General features: G+C 40.3%; 1 protein-coding gene across 1 annotated transcript in view; it reads right to left on the bottom strand.

The window, feature by feature from the left end:
* The window catches only part of LOC143021204 (uncharacterized), a 100,578-nt gene extending 99,672 nt beyond the window's left edge, over nucleotides 1–906 (bottom strand). The window contains exon 1 of the mRNA XM_076178545.1: nucleotides 725–906. The gene's annotated coding sequence lies outside the window, so the exon portion shown is untranslated. The remainder of the gene's footprint in view (nucleotides 1–724) is intronic.
* Nucleotides 907–7,474: the final 6,568 nt, after the last annotated feature.

The raw sequence follows: 7,474 nt of genomic DNA on the forward strand, positions 1-7,474 counted from the left end.
TGAAATCATCTGGAGGCAATAAGAAGAAATGCACATTGCAGTGAATAGCAGAGAACCCCCACTGAACATATTTAGCATTATCATACTAAATTTAGCATAATCATGCTAAATGGAGCGTATTTCCCCTGGAATAATATAATGTTAATAAAAAATATATGTATAACGGAAACCGGGTGTATTAAAAGGAATGGAGGATTTTGTATTTCTTTGCTAATCTAGCATAATTTCAGCTGCTATCGAGCACATTCTCGCTCGAGACATCTGGTCAACCTGGCCCCATTTGCTATGTGGTGTGCTTGATATATTTTCTGACTAGCGTCAAGCGATTTTATTTGATTTAAGAAGTTCCTAACAGCGGTGTCTACCGATGTGGCAAACTTCATATATTTTGTCCCGACTAACGCTAAATAACTTAGTTCGCCAAAAATCTTAATAAAAATGAAAATTGAGTTCTGTTGATCGGATATACAAGTATTATGCAACGGAAAAGAAATGGACATTTTGGAATAAGAATAAAATTGAGAAAGTTATCGACATTGTCCCAGTCGTTAAAATTAAAAACTTTTAAATTTCTTCAACCTGATCTCAGGTGATTTTATTCAGCTGAGGGAAACCCTCTCAATTTCGAGTGGATTAAGTGTTATATTAGTTAACAGTAGCTAAAATCTTACTGTAGGAGGCATACTAATTATAGTACAAAAAATAGACAACTTCCAAAACTTACCGAAGTAGATTCAATGATTTTGGTCACAACTTGTTTTGTTCGTGATTTGGAAAAAAATTCTTTGGAGTAAACCTAAAAGAATAGATTATATCCTTTGCTGAGAGATAAAATGCACAATTTCTTTGTGTTTGAGGAAACTGCGCGAACAAGATTTGGGCGAATACGAGATCCACTACGTTGCGTTCAAAACCTACACGACAACTGACTGTTGCTTTGCCTCGAACTCTCGCAGTGGTGCGTTTCATCCAAAACGATTTGAATTTCACACCAATATAAGAATCAAACTTCATGCGCTTTCTATGAGAAAAGAAATAAAATTATATTATATACATTTACATTAGAAATATGTTTACCTGGAAAATTCATGTAACTTTTTGCTTAAATAAGACGAAGTTACTGGATTAATCGTACGTCTGCCATCGGGTCAGGCTCGTTGCCGCTGGTTACACAAGGCGAAACTGTCGTACTTAGTGCAACGTCCATACTCGGACCCCAATTAGGAGCAATTTAGTTTTCGTCCCTTTTCTGCGTAAAACCAAAATTTCAGGGTAACTCAAATCACAAATGAAATGAACCTAGAAACAATAATTTTAATTCTCTGTGGAACTGACAAATAATCGTGCTTTCGAAGATGGCGGACAAATGAATATCTCCCTCATCTTGATCGTCGCACATAAAAACAGGGCTTCAGTTCACAGGTAATAGAAAAATAATAAAAATAACACAACCACATGAAAACAGAGTTTGTAGTGGAAGCAAAAGGTTGGACGGTTATTTTAAAAGACCGTGCGACATGACGTCATCACCTGCCGAATGGGCGAATGCATAGGAGAGGAGGAGGAGGAGAGAAGGAAGGACGTAGCATTTGATATTGGAAAAGATCAAATAAAAATAAAATAAAAAATAAAATCTATCAAGAAACATGGATAGCTGCATGCAAGAAGGAGGGATAGAGTGTGTAGGAGGAATTGGTAAGTTGTGTGGGATGGACAGAAAAAGCTATAGAATCTAAAAATAATATACACTTGTATAAATACTTTATCGGATGCGTGCACGCACACGCTTGCTGTATATAAATCGCTCAGGTATTTGTGTCATGCATTTTTGAGAGATAACCTCAATGCAAGCGAATGACTATCGATGTCCACGTCCTCTAACTACCAATCTAAATATTAATGGTTAGAAATATCCTATAGAGTCTAGCACTATCTAGATAGCATTCTAGAAAAGACGAAAAAAATCTGTCAAAAAGTTAGATTAGGTTAGAACTAAGTTATTCTCTCTATCTAGTCTAGATTAATCAGTTTGTTAGTTATCCAGTTTCTCAATTAGTAAATTGGTCACCTAGTTTGTCAGTTAGTCCAGTAGATAGGCCAGTAAGTCATTTAGTTAATTATTAGTCGGTTATTTAGTTAAGGCAGTTCCATAGTCAGTCAGTCAGTCAAACAAACACAGAAAGGCAGACAGACAGACAGATATAGACAGGTAGATAGACAGAGACAGACACAAATAGACAGACAGACAGACAAAGAGACAGTAAGTCAGCCAGCCAGCCAGTCAGTCAGCCACTCATCCAGTCAATCAGCCAGCCAGTCACAGATAGAAACAGAGAAACACAAACAGACAGACAGACAGACAGACAGAAACAGCCAGACAGCCAACCAACCAGTTAGTCAGTCAATCAGACATACAGGAAGACAGAGACAAACAGAGAGAGACAGAGACAGATAGACAGAGACAGACAGACAGACGGAGACAGAGACAGACACTGACAGAGATAGAGACAGACAGACAAACTGTCAGTCAGCGAGTCAGTCAGTCAGTCAGTCAACTAACTAGTTAGTAAATCACACTTCGGTAAATAAGCTTCGGGGTGACTTGATGTCTTCTCAGTCACCTAGATGTCACCTAGACTTCCTAGACGTCACCTAGGATTTCGCGCGCGTCCACTGTATACCTAAGGCATCAAGCGATCCTGACATGGCATTAACATACATACACTTACGTACGAAGTCTTGGTGATTGTGTCCATCCGCCCACTGAGGGGATTCGAACTCGGGACTCTTGCGAGGAAAGACTTTTTAGTCCACACAGAGGCAAGGTACGAGAAGGTATGAAATTATAATGTATTATTGACGCCTTTGTGTGGGTTTTTAAAGTTTTGGAAAGTGTTGCTTCCTACTGAATCAATAGGAGGTTCAGTGTATTCAGTGCTTATGCAATTAGCAAACCTAGTTCTAATGATTTAATTTACTTATTTATGCACACATTTATACATACATACATATATATACATACATATATATATATATATATATATATATATATATATATATATACTTATATGTATTCTATTTATTCATTTATATATTAATTTCCATACTTTTTTATCTATTCATTCTATTGATCTGTTTGATCTATTTATTTGATTATTTCTTTATCGATGTTCAGTGCACTTGTACATGCCCGAAGCTACAAAACAAGTTACATTACACAAGTGCGAGTACATTTATTACAAATCAAACGCATTTCAGTCCATTACAAAGGAAAACTACAGAGAAAAGCCCTACGCCTAGTTCCACCGCTCGAGAAAAGTTGAACTCACTCGATGGCAACACTTCGCTATCCGGAGTCGTTGCCATAAAGTGAGCCTAATTTTTCCTTCAGAGAGGCATAAATCTGCCAGTGCATGACAGTCATGAGCCTTAATGGAGAGAGTCGCCCATGAGAACTGGCAGCTTCATGACATCCATCTTGTATATTAATCAATAGTGGCCAACCGGTCCGGGGCGCTAGCGCCTGGAGGTTCGAATCCCGCAATAATCACTTGACCTATTTGGGTATAAACTGGACAAATTTAGATTTAAGAAGGAAATAGGCAAGAATTGGTTTACTAATAGGGTGGTCGATGAATGGAATAAACTTAGTAACCATGTAGTAAGCGCTGAAACTATCAGTTGTTTTAAGAAACAATTAGACAACTTTATGGATGGGGATGACAGGTGGTGATGGATACGGAGCTGCCTAGTGCAGGCCTTATGGTCTCTTGCAGTCTCCTTTATTCTTATGTGTTCTTATGTTCTTATTTCGCGATGTAACATATGTACATGACGTCAAGCGTGACCTGGTCAGAGACTATGTCAAAGTGTATCAACGGCTTCAAATTCAACATTTCGATAGTGAAAAAAACCTGCAGAGATCACTTATACACCTGCTAAACCTGCACCAACACCTTAAAAAAAAAAAAAAAAAGGCGCCTATAAAGACGACCATAACACCAGTCCAGATTGCACCAGAATGTTGCAGAATGGCTTGCAATGAAAGACCACGAAAGACTGTTATGGAGTACCAATGGCTTTATTTGCCCCACGAGTACAAAGAGAAGCTGAGAGACGTGTGGGAGGTGGTAAAGGATAGAGTAGAGGTAGGAGTAGAGGAGGAATGGGGGTGTTTCAAGAAGGGAGTGACAAAATGTGCAAAGATGGTATGTGGAACAAGGAGGATGAGAGGGAATAGAAAGAAAGGTAGTGAGTGGTGGGATGATGAAGTGAAGAAGAAAGCAGAAGAAAAGAAGCGAGCATTCAGGGACTGGTTGCAAAGTAGGGCGTGAGAAACATATAAGAGGTACAAGGAAAAAAGAAGAGAAGCAAAAGAAAAAGATAAAGGAGACAAAAAGTAGAGCAGATGTAGAATAGGGGAGGAGTATGACAGAAAAAAAAAATGGAAGGAAATCAAGAGAGAAAGAGGTGAGTCAAATAGAGAAGAAAAGATGAAAGGCACAGATGGACAGATGCTAACGAGTGAGGAGGTGGTAAAAGGAAGGTGCGCAAAGTATTTTAGAGAGATGTTGAATGTGGAGGAGGATAGGGAGGAATTGGTGGTAGCAGTGGGAGGCGCTAAGAAAATGATGGTGGTAGGAGAAAAAAATGCGGGAGAAATAAGAAAAGATGAGGTACAAGTACTTTTGAAAATGATGAGAGCAGGTAAGGCACTTCGGTTAGATGTGAATCATTGGGAGTATCTGAAGAAGGGAGGTACAGTAATAGTGGACTGGCTGGTGGGGTTATTTAATGTGTGTCTATGGGAGGGTAGGGTACTGGAGGACTGGAAGAGTGCCTGTGTAGTTCCGCCTTACAAGGTAAAGGGGACAATTGTGAGTGTAGTAGTTTTAGAGGGATCAGTTCGTTGAGTGTAGTTGGGCGTTATGTGGAAGGGTTTTAAATGATATTAGTTAAGAGTGGAACAGAGGTAGTAATTGGTGAGGATCAGTGTGGGTTTAGGAAAGGGAGGGGTTGCGTGGATCAGATTTTTGTGGTAAGACAGATATGTGAGAAGGTTTTAGTAAAAGGTAAAAATTTTTTAGGGGGGAGCCTTTATGGGTTTGGAAAAGGTTTATGACAGAGTAGGCAAAAGGGCACTGTGGGAGGTTTTGCAGATATACGGGATTGGAGGAAATCTGGTAAGAGCAGTCAAGAGTTTTAACGAGAGTAATAGAGCATGCGTTAGAATTGAAAATGGAGAGAGCGAGTGGTTTGAGGTAAAGGTGGGACTGCGACAGGGATGTGTCATGTCACCATGGCTGCTCAATGCGTATATGGAAGGGGTGGTGCGGGAGGTAAAGGAGAGGGTAATAGGCAGGGGACTGGAAATGGTTAAAGAAATTGGAGAAGAGTGTGAGGTAAGCCAGTTGTTCTTTGCTGATGACATCGCGCTTGTTGTAGGGTCAGAGGAGATTTTAAGGGAATTAGTGACGGAGTTTGGGAAGGTAGGCGCTAGGGGAAAGTTGAAGGTAAATGTGGGTAAAAGAAAGGTGATGATACGTACAAGTAGAGAAGATGGCAGCAAGTTGGAAATAAGTCTTAAAGGAGGCAGGAAGGAGTGGATAATTTTAGGTATTTGGGGTTGCATCTGGCAGGTAAGGAAGGAGTGGAGGTGGAAGTAAATTGTAGACTAAAAGAACCAAGTAAATATCTTGGGGGATTAAAAAGTGTCATGAGAAATAGGCATCTGGGAATGGATGCAAAGAGGAGATTATATAAAGAGGTGATTTTACCGACGTCACCATATAAGAGACCTGGAATTTAAGAGAGGCAGAGAGAAAAAATTGAAATGGGTTTGAGATGAAATGTCTGGGAGGTATGGTAGGAGTTACTAGATTGGATGGAGTAAAAAACGAGGCGAGAGGAGAGCAGGGATGGTAAAGGAGATGACAGATAGGGCTTATAAAAGTGTACTGAGATGGACTGGACACATGGAAAGAATGAGTGACGAAAATTTAGTAAAAAACGTGTAGAAGGCAAAGTTGGAGGGAGTGAACTTGAGACGGCCGAGGATGAGATGGATGGATGGATTGAAAGGGGCGTTTAGCAATAGGAGAATGTGTATTGATCAAGGAAGGGAGAAGCCAGGGGAAATGAGTGAGTGGAGAATGGCTGTGTATAGATGATACTGTGATGGAAGGAAGGGAGGGGGTGGGGGGATGGAGGGGGTTAAGGAATGGTTAAGGAATGGTTATATGTATGAATGATATTTCGACGCAGCCCGAAGGGATTTCTCCCTGTCTTCTCTTTTTTTTTTTCCTGGATAATGGGACGAAGAGGGGGTCGCCGATTAAGTGAAGCGGCCTTGTTGTGGTTGTGTTGTGCCTTGCTGCATTGCTTCTGAACTAAGTCAGTGGGCGAGATACAAGCGTGACCCGTCATTCACGAGGAGCTAAGATGAGAAGGAGGGAAGGGCGGTGAATGTGTGGGAGTGGAATGGGAGTGGAATGGGTGGGAGTGGAATGGGTGGGAGTGGAATAGGTGGGAGTGGGTATTTGCCTTTTGACTTGGGTATCTCCTTTGTAAGGGGGAAAAATCCCTTGGTATATGGATTAATAATTTCGTTCATGCTCAGCTGCCGAAATAGGCCCCGCCCCTACAAAGCTATCAGCCAACCCGACGCAGCGACCCGGGCATAGCTTGACAAAATGGTAGCGAAAGTGATAAGCACGATAAAATGGCCGCTCCTAGAGCCTCTCCTCGTCCTCCTCCTCCTCCTCCTCTTCATTTTCTTCCTATTCCTTGCAATCCTCTTTATCCTATTCCTCGTCTTCGTCCTAACATTCATTATCGTCTCCCTCCTTCCCTTTTCCTTCCTCCTTTCCTTTCTCACCCTCAATCCCTCCCCCACTACCACCATACTCTATCATCCCTCTAACATACAGATTTATACCAAAATAGTTTGGAAATAATGTATAGGTGACAAAATATCTAAAATATTTTTTTCCTCCTCCTTTCCCTCCACCTCCTCCTCCACCTTCTCCTACACCTTCTCCTCCACTTCCTCCAATTCCTCTTCCTCCTATTCCTTCTCTCCCTCTTTTCCTTCTATCCCTCTTCCTCCTCCTCCTCCTCCTCCTTCTCTTTCAGTCTCGCTCGATTGACGACGATATGACGTCATGTCAAGTGGTGCAGAATTCAAAATGTCGTTTTCTTAAATGTTGGTTCTTGGTCCGAATGCCTTTATGAGGATTGGACATCTATCTTAAAGTCGACAAAAATGTTACTCAAAATATCGCTTATCTATCAAACTAAACAGAATCAGAAAATACAGTGGAGACTTTTTAATAAATAGATTAATAAATAGATAAATGAATAAATAGATTAATAACTAAATCATTAAATATAAAATAGATAAATAAATAATGAATTAATAGATGAATGAATAGATAAACAGAAATGAAGAAAATATACGTAAATGAATCCATGA

The sequence above is a fragment of the Oratosquilla oratoria genome, chromosome 41 (assembly GCF_046742065.1).
Source record: "Oratosquilla oratoria isolate Oo_2021 chromosome 41, ASM4674206v1, whole genome shotgun sequence".
Taxonomy (NCBI): Eukaryota; Metazoa; Arthropoda; class Malacostraca; order Stomatopoda; family Squillidae; genus Oratosquilla; species Oratosquilla oratoria.